Here is a 10,430-nt window from a genome sequence, read left to right as displayed (position 1 = left end):
GGTGCACTTGGAGAGCAGACATGCACAGTGATTCAGAAGAGGGTATTTGTAACAAATCACATCACCTCTTGGTAGTCACTTTAGTACAAAGATTGGGAGTCAGCTCAAGGAATAGTTTGATCATTACTAAACATTAATCTGGTCTGCTGATTCTGCTATAGAACTGGAAAGTTCTGGCAAGAAGGGAGCAACAAACATGTCCAAGGTTATCTTGATAGGAGTGGCCTCCCACAACTTAAGCCACGTTGTCTTTGAAATTATGACCAAAGGAATATGTATCTGCTTTTTAAAAGCAAGCATGTAAACTCACTAACACAACAGTTAAATAGAAAAACATTACCCCAAATAATTTTCTCTCATTTGGAAGCAGAATGTACTTCATATCAAGTGTGATTTCTCTTTTCAACAGCTTTATCTTAATGTTTTTAGTATTTTTACTTGTACAGCTACTTGTACAACTATAGCAAACATTTCATTCACTGCTTTTCAGTCAACGCTTGGAGTTGCCTCAGAAAGACACATAAATCCTGGGCTGCACTGATCACTGATCAAGAATAACACACACTCAGGGGCTAAAGCACTGTCCCAAGGCAGCGAGCTTGGTGTGAACTCTGAAAGGATTCCCTAGGCATTGCTTTCCTTGTGATTGTTTCAATCCCTTACACAATATTATAGAGGGCAAGTCCTAAAGGAATTTATACTAGACAAATGGTTTTATTTTGTACATGAATATCCCTGAAAAAAATCAGAGAGAACTAAAATGTGGGATATGTAGGGGAAAGTACACATGATTCTGTAAAAACACTTAGTATTCTGAGTGCCTTTTTGGGGAGCTAAATGTCATTTGAGAAAATTATGAATGTTTTGCAGCTCCCAAGGGAAAAGTGTGGAACATATTCCTGCATGACATATACTCATGTCTCACCTGGAAGCCCTGACTCACTGCTTGGGTACACTGTTCTGTACATCAGATGCTGGGTAAAACATGATTTTTCCACTGTGCATTATGCAACTTCTGTAATAAAAACTGAGTGAGGAAACTACAAGAAGCTCTCAGTTTCAAATGCGCTTATTCCATTTCACTGGTGCTGGCAAACCTTTCTGCAGGGTGGCATATAGATGGGCTGCCTATCCTGCCTGACTCATGGGATTCAAATGCAGTGTACATATTGTGATCACACTACTGCAAAGGCTACTGAAATGAAATGCTGTGAACAGTTATGAAGGGTAACCTCTTACTGAGTATTGCAATTGCACTGCCATAGAAAGTATTAGTATAGAGGTGAAAAGGGTTTATCACTTAATGTTTTCTCTTGAAGGCACAAATCTCTTTGAAAATAAAGCTCTGTGTGACATCTAGAGGTTCACAACATACCCAAGAAGACATGACTACAAAAATATTTCCATATATGAAATAAAGTCATCATTCTAGTCACAAGAAAACTTTCAAATCTCCACCTTGCTTATTCCCAAAGGAAAATGGAGAAGGAAATTAATTTTTTCAGGTCATTACACCTGAATCAAAAAAGCTCCAGAGGAACATGGGCCATGAAGGACATAGCTGTGAGTAACCAGCTAGTTCAGCCTGGAGAAAAGGAGACTGAGAGGAGAGCTCATTGTGGTCTTCAACATCCTCATGAGGGAAAGTGGAGAGGCAGGCATCAATCTCTCCTCTCTCCTGACCAGTGACAGGACTACTCAAGAAAACTTGTCAGGGGAGGTTTAGGTTTGGTATCAGGATAAGGTTTTTCATCCAGAGGGTGTCTGAGCACTGGAACAGCTCCCCAGGGCAGTGGTCACAGCACCAGCCTGACAGAGCTCAAGAAACCTTTGGACAATGCTCTCGGGTACATGGTGTGACTCTTGGGGTGTCCTGTGCAGGGCCAGGAGTTGGACTCTGTGATCTTGATGAGTCCCTTACAGCCCAGGGTATTCAGTGCTCTGTGTCAAAGTGGTCAGTTCAGCAGATCAGTGACAGTGCCATGGCAGCCCATCAGCACCCAAGAGTTCAGCTATTACTGAAGCACGTTAACAAGCCAGCTGAGATATTTGTGCAGCTATCAAATGACAGATGATCTGTCCAGTTTATGTATACAAATGTTGGATGCCAAATGAGGGTGAAGGGGTTCATAACACAATGTGTTCAGTAGCAAGCACGACCTCCTAATTCAAGGCATTCCCCAGTCTTTACTTCTGTCTCTCTGCCATAGCAATCTCCCCTCTCTCAGCTGAGCCATGTCTGTTGTTTGCCAAGTCATTCCAAACAGGACCAGGCAACTGTTGCTCAAAAAAGGCTGCTTTTTCATACAAGACTTCTTTTCAGCCATCTATAGTTAAATGACCACGTTTATTACGCAGCCCATAAACATGGTGCTGCCAACAGAGGGAGAGCAGCAATATGGGAGAAGGGTGGGAGAGAGAGGTTAAAACCTGCTTTTGTTGGGGTTGCGACCTGGAAAATCGCACGTGCACCTACTCTCTCGTGCAAAGGATTGAAATTCTAGCCTAGGTAGTTTTTAGAGACAAACAAAGCTCATTTTTTCCTCTGGATGGTTGAAGTCTCTACCCTTTCTCTCCCCACTCTGAGTAGAAGTAGAGCATCTTGGTTGGAGCCCTGGCAAAAAGGCATCCCTGATGACAAATACCACTGACCTGAGGGGTGGAGAGGAGTAGGTTTCACCCTGGCCTTTCTCACAAGATTAAAACCAAAACTTCTCACTCTTTGACTGCACCAGTAACAAACCACAAAAAAGCATACTGTGATGTCTTACCTTAAAGCCTCAGTGGCCTTTCAAGGGAACCAAGACATTTGAGTGAGAAAAAGTGGGTTAAGCAAAGGTTTGTCCCTTTCTGTCAGTTCTGGTAATCAATGGGCAGAGGAGCAGAGCGACATCCATGCAGTCAAAACTGTGGCTGCTGCATTTACCAGAAGCTATTTCTCAGTGCTCTTACTCAGCTGGAATGTACCCACATAAACACTTCTACTGAAATCAGTTTGTAAACTAGCTGTCATCCACACCCATTTTAAAACTCCTTTGTACTGCCAAGATGGCATAAAGGTGGGGTATAGGGAAAAAAAGAAGGAGTGATGTTTCATTTTATTAGTTAAGTTGGTAGGATCACAGTTTTGAGAACAGCAAGGCAAATCATTCAAGCACTTAACAACATACGCAGCTGTTTGCGATTTCCCCCAAGATTTTAAGAAAATCTATACTGCAATGTGCAGTTTCACAGCCTGAAAATGGGTCTGTGCATGCATCTCTTTTGCCCTCACTGGGAGTATCAGCACACAATTAAATTAAAATATTTTAATTTGCTAACTGCAGTGCTGTAACAGTAATGCAAATCTTTATTTGCAATTGAAGAAAGTCCACTTTCATGCCAAATATACATTAATTAAACTTGCCACATACAATTCCCTGAGTGGACTGAAGGTTGAAAAGAAGTCTGCTCCATTAAACTCCAGAGAATAACCTCAGAGAACTAATCCTGGGTTGCTAATTGAATGACATCAGAAAGCAGCCATCAGCCATGTTCTGCCAATTTCCTAGACGCTGGAGAGCTTTGTCAAGAGTTGCATTAAATGATCTGTCATCAACTGAATATTAATCTCTCAGTATTTTATTACTCAGACCTAAACAGGGCCTTCTGGAGGGCACGAATTATTGGCAATGGGAGGCAGTAATTACAAAGTGAGGTATAGTGTAGAAAACATGACGAGTGAGTTTAAACCGTGTCTGGGGACTGTTTAATATTGTGCTGGCAAACATTGCATGCAATAAAACCATTTGAGAGAGAATAGATATAATGCAGGAAACCCAGCCTCTAAACAACAAAAAGGAACCCCAAAGCAGAAAACTACATTTTTTTGTTTCTCACATTAAGGTGTAACCTGCCAGGCTCTGCTGCTATAACAGAGCAGTAGGTTCTGACAATACCTCATGGATGTGCCGAGTTTCTTGCATGTGCTGCAGGACTGGACACCTTTTTTAATATGTAGTAATTTCTATAAATGAGATGCCATATTCCATGGCTTGCCTCCTGGGTGACATGTGACTGATAAGAGTCTTGCTGAACCCAGTGGTGAAAGGGATCCAAGTAAAAGCAGAGGTAATTTGAGGAAATTTACTCTATTTGTGCATAATATGGACGTGATTCTGTTGTAGCTAAGAAAATATTTCAGTACAAAGAAAACAAAATCCCAATGAATTATTACAGTTGAAATATCACAACCTGAGCCAAGCATGAACAGACACTATATATTCTCAAGGGATGGTAAGGAAAAATAAATCAAAGCACACTCATACAGGGGATCAGCTGTCACAGGCAGGGCATATGGCTGATAAAAAGATAAGAGGCTTTGGAAAGCATCACTGAATTATTAGGAAGCCTCAGTCCATGAAACACAGAACCAGCCTGTCCAGGTTACACGATACAGCTTGATGCTCCCACAGCCATTGTTATATCATGAGAAAGCATCAGTAAAAGCAGAGGAGTTTTGTTCAGGTGTATCAGGAAAGACCAGGAAAGTACTGGACCATTTCCCTGAATTGCTACTCAGTGCAACAAACCTCCTGCCTTGAAGAACTTGTATTACTAGGTAAAATGGGCAGATGGTACTGGGAAGAGATATATCTAACCTGATAAATGATGAACAGAAACGTACCTTGCGAAGAACAGTAGGCCTAAATGAAGAACATTTGTTTATTAAACAGGAATTGAAAATGCATAGCATAAAAGAAAAGAAAAGTCAGTATTGTTAGGGAAATTGGAATGCTCCTGCACACAGAAAGTTAAGACTCTGTACATCGACTTGGGATAGATTTTTGCTTTCTTACTCACTGCTATTTTAATTTACATTCAGTAACTGAATCACTGCTCTTGAAATATTACTGTTTCGTATAAAACATGGTTTCGGTATAAAACAAGCAGCAGATGTGCAACAAGATTTTTATTAAGAAATATTGTTTATTAACAATTAAAAATACTAATTGATTAACAGTTTCATATCCTTGTGTTATCATGTGTGATAGTATATTCCTCAAATTTTTGAGGTCAAACCAGGAGTCTCTGCATATGCATCTGATATCAGATATTGAGATAAAAGTGAAATTGAAAACAAATAATCTGGTTTTTCTTTTGAATGCATACACCTGGTACTTAAAAAGTAAAATAATTTAATTTTACTGAACATTATAAAATGTGTAACATGATATCAAAGTTATTATCTACAAATATATGTTGTTTTGTGAATTTGTAGTTGGATGTGTACAGAGGAAAACCCCAAATAAATAATGATCAAAAATCAATTAGTGGAAACTGTGGGAATTGTTTTTCATATGAATTAAGTGGAATATTTGGAGCTTTGCAAAATATCAATCAAAATTATATAAAAAGCTGATATTCTAATAATTTAGAGTGAAAATGTTTTGATTACACAGTCTCTTAACACGATGGTAAAAATACAGGTGTGTTCGTATGTGAGTGTCATTCAGCATTTCTCATAAAAAGCCTGACTGGTTATGTAACTTTATTTTACAGCCCTCAATCACCCATATCCCCATTTCTGCTCCTCTAGTTGAACTGTGTCCACAGGAAGATCCTGTTCTTGCTGCAAGCTGCTCTGTGTGGGCTGACTTCACTGACTGATCTGAAACTCCAGACGGAAGAAGGGTGGAAGTACCAGCAGGACAAAGGTTCACACACAGGAAGGCTCCCTCAACATTTTATTCACCTGGAAAACAGGACAATACCTAAGTTGTGGTCAGTAATTTCCTCACCTGTATGATTAAAAAGACTCTTTTAAATTTGATTGCTCTTGCCTATTAATCAAGTCCTTAAGCAGAGCTGATGAATCACCTACCCCTAGAAAGGGATGAGCAAGTGCGCTTAACCTCTCAGTGCACTGACAGGACAGGTCCTGAGTCCATACTGGAACTTAGCAAACAAATGGGATGACCAGAATTTACAAGGGAAATTTCTAGCTTGTGTACTATTGTAATTTACTGTAAGAAATGAAAGAAAAAAAAAAATTAATCTCTAGAGATTATTTACCTCGCACCCAATAGTGCACTTGGAAATTACTGTACCCTAAAACAGCTCTGATAAGCAAAGATGAAACTCAAATAGCTAAAAGGGAACTAAAAGAGCTCTTGCTTAGTATCAAATCCTGTTTTAAAACTTTCTGCTCTTAAAGACATCCTGTTTATATATTTAATCAATGAACTGGATGTAAGACAAACAAAAATGGCCTGCAATCTTCTGTGAAATGCATATTTGCAGAGATGGAGTAACTCAGCTTTTAAAGTAAACAGCTAAACAGCTTGGGAAATTCCCCAGATTCCTGTTAGATTTTGTTTCTCTTTCTCTGTGAACAGTGTTCTAATTTTTTCTTTTTTCTGGGAACATACCATGGTTCAATGGTAGGCATTTAGAAAACTCCCTTTTTTTCCGCTCTTTCCTTACATGGATCTAATCAAATAATTCAATTTGGTAAGGGACTCTGCCTCTGACAAAACCCTACATCTGACCTCCTGTGAAATGAGTTCCTGGATAAAGAAATCTTAGGGGATTGCTTTGTTTGTTTTAAGATCTGCTTTCTTTTAAATTCAATTGCAAGCCTTCTCCAAAGAGGATAAGGATATGGGGACAGGAGGAAATATTTTGGACCAGCAGCATACTCAGTTCATCCCTCATGACATACATGGCCTTCACCCCAAAACTAAGTGGGCTGCACACACACATGCCAACCCACAAGATTGCTCGTATGCATCATTTTTGCTGGAAGTCTTTCTGATGTCTTTCTTCTGACAGGTAGAAACTTCTTCACACATATAGCTCAAAAACAAGTACAGGTTATACCTATTTATTCTTCTACTAACAATACTACTTCTCTGTGACAGCCCTTATGTGATCTTTACTCTGATGTTATTACATAGAAAATGATTCCACCACTTTTCAGACTTTGTCTCTGAAAAAAAAAAAAAAAAGATTCTTTATTCCCCTAACCCTCCTAGTAGCCTTCTCTGTATCTGCACTAGTTTTGGTTCACCTTTCTTTATCATGGTCGAGCAGAAATGTATGCAGTATTTCAGATGAGGTCTGGCCAGGCTCTCACTAATTACATTGATATTTCTCTCTTTAAGAACACAGATACACAAATAAAGAAATAACCCCATCACTATGCATTTGAGTGCCTATTTTCCCTTCTTTTTGCTCCACTGCATTGGTGCCTCAGCATCAGTTGCTAATATGATTTTGCTCATTCCTTCTGTTGGCATTTCCAACTCAAGAGTCTACACCTCGTGACAGAAATTCTTGTGAATTGTTCTTCGAGTGTGTGACTGTACACTTGGCGTCGTGGCAGGACACTAGATAATCTCATCTAGGTTCCCTTGTCCCCAGAAGGCTGGAGCAGATGATCTCTCAGGGTTCCTTCCAACATGGGCTGTCCCATGACTCTATGGTTCTATGAATAATGGCATTTCTATTCCCTTCTGCAAGGTCATGCAGTCTCTTTGGCAGAATATTTCAGTCTTCTTCTGTAGTAATGGTCCCTTTGTACCCAAAGTCTTCACCAAAGATACTCAACAAGAGTGGTCCGTGATCAGTACTTGAGAATCTCTACTAATAAACAATTTCTTAGCCCAATAACTCGCTTTTCAAAAATAAATTTTGCCATTTTCCTTCAGCTAGTTCTACTTTTTCAATAGCTAGTCCTATTTTTCAATTCTTGCACAATTTCTCCAGCTGAAGCAATTGTATCTTATATGGCATTGCATCAAATATTGAAGCAGTGTCTTGTTGCTTATTCCTTATTGTCAATTATTTACCCGAGATGAATAATAAATTGTCGCTCTCAAGATTCAGTTTATAATGGGAAGACAAATTTTAATAATCTGCTTATCCCAAGAGAGACTACTTACAACCCTTGCTTAGAATTTCAAAAGCTTTGATATTTTAATAATTTGGAATAATGAAAACATGACAATAAGCTCATTATGTGACAGTTAAAGGAGAAAGTTTTTCCACCTGACTGGAGATGCACCCACACTGTGTTCCAGGGGAATGGTCTGGGCATACTTAATTGGACTGCAGCCAGATGGGTGTAAAAAGCTCTACCAGCAGTCTGTGGAACTTTCTAAACACATACAATAAAAGCTCTCCTACAGCAAATTTAAAGCAAACACACGTTTTACAGATGTCATTTTCTCTTTGGCTCCATGAAGAAGCTGCTCCAGGTTGAGATAAGCTGTGACAATGAAGCACCGTAGTCACTCAGTACTGACTCCACAAATGAATGTTTTTATTCTACACCAAGACCTTTGTGATTTAGTTTTTCCACTTCTAAAGAGAATAGTAATGATTCCTTTGCAGCCGACCAAACTCATAATTAGCAGGAAACAGGTTATTTGCAAAAGCTATGCCAGCTATTTTCACAATACATTTGATGTCATGATTTCAAAATTCTGCAGTGAGAAAAGATTCCTACTCTACCATTACAGGTTTTTTCCATAAGAGCTAAGAGTAGGAAAAAAATACCTGAATGAATGCCAGAAATGGAGCATGCAATCCTAGGGATGATTGTTACTACAGTTTCTTTATTAAGAAGTACCCACTTCCAGTGAGCCTGGAGCTATTCTTGGGTTAAATATTACCCAAGTGAGTAAGCAAAGGACTGCATGTCCTCTGAGGTAGCTGTAGGACCGTTTCTACTTCCAGGGAAATCAACGTAAATCCCACATTTCTGCAGAGAATGAAGCCAAATTGTTTCACTCCCTTATGGATGTGTGCCTGCACCACATGCTCTGTGTACATGTAAGATGTTTCTCCAATGACCACTTGACAGTAACCCAGGGTTTACAAACAGAAAATTCCTACCCTCCTATAAAGAGAATAACATTAATCTTTGTGACAGAAAATAAACCCCCCACTTCTCCTGCTAATCAGACATGCTTCCTTTCTGTAACAGGAATTATATCACTGCACTGATGGGAAGAAGAGAAAAGGGATTTTTTAATGATTGTTTTATCTATCACTTTCACTGAGACAGAAATTCAAGACTGATTCACATATGGAAACCCCAAATGCCACACAGCAAAGCATTCATCTATGGACAGGAAACAGTATGGGTTTGATAGGCTACAGTAAAGGTTATGCCACCTTTAAGTACTTCTTAAAAGACTGCATGGACACCTTCCTTAATACTTGACAAAATACTTCCTTAATACTTGACAAAACAAGGCACACATCAAAGCCTTTAATCATATACAGGGTATACAAGTGAAGTGCAATTTCTATATGGCCCTACAGATTAGTCTTGATCCTCTAAAACTGATTCTATTAAGGCATGTTGTCACCAAGCCATGTAGAAACAAAAGGATACAGGAAGGAGAAAAAAAAAAAAAAAAAAAAAAAAAAAAAAAAAAAAAAAAAAGTGGCATTTGAAATAATGAGACTACAAAGACTAGTGCAAGTACCAAATGCAGATGAGATCAGGAGGCAATGCAGAAGGAGCACTAAATTACAGTAACTGGTACCAGGGCAAAGAACACAAAGTCTGAAAGTCTGTAGAACAGGCTGGTTTAATGTTTTTTTTTTTTTTTTTTAAGACATACTTTCAGTGAGACTGGATAAGTACATGAAGGCACAGGCATGCTCACAGGTATGAATGTAAAATACCAGTGGGAAGGAGCAAGACTTTCTAATAAGCTCTCTTGAGGTATAACAACTGATCTCTGTTACATGAGCAGTAATGGGAAGTTTTACTTTGCCTTTCTGTTGATTTTTGTAGCTTTGGAGGCTAAAATTAACTTTTTAAAATCTAATAATTTTCAATCTGACCCAACTAAAACCAAAATAAATTAATAGATAAATAGCTGAATTGGACTCAGTCTGTTCCTTAAATAAATACTTTTGTCTGTAAGTTTGCAGTAAGCACTTTGCTTCTTCATTAGACTCATAGAAAATGCAAAAAAAAGAAATTCACACTGAATTGAAGGTTACAAACTGTAACCTTCACTATGAACCTAAGAGGCAAAATCCAGCTTTGGTGGCAGCCTTCATCTACATAATACATCCACAAATAAGACTGCAATTCACAGTGCACCCCATATGAAACATGATCTGAATATAGAAAAGATCTTCCCTATTTACCTGCATCTGAAAATCATGTGGATGTGATACAGACCACATTTTTGTGGGGAAAAAGTCAAGCCAACTGGAAGCTTTTTGAAGCTACAGTACATCAAGTGGGATTTTAGCCATATATAGATGTGAAACCTTTTTTTCTTTTTTTTTTTTTTTTTTTGATGGTGTAACACTGCTGCAAAAGGAGAGGTTTGGATCTGAAAAAGAATTTTCTGTTGCTTCCTTAACAAATGGGTTTTTTCCTTTCTGTTCTCCTTTCTGGTTCCCTATTCATGTAAAAA

Source organism: Onychostruthus taczanowskii, unplaced genomic scaffold (assembly GCF_017590055.1).
Source record: "Onychostruthus taczanowskii isolate IOZ18803 unplaced genomic scaffold, ASM1759005v1 scaffold42, whole genome shotgun sequence".
Taxonomy (NCBI): Eukaryota; Metazoa; Chordata; class Aves; order Passeriformes; family Passeridae; genus Onychostruthus; species Onychostruthus taczanowskii.
The sequence above is the reverse complement of the archived record's forward strand: the minus strand, read 5'-3'. Positions refer to the sequence as shown.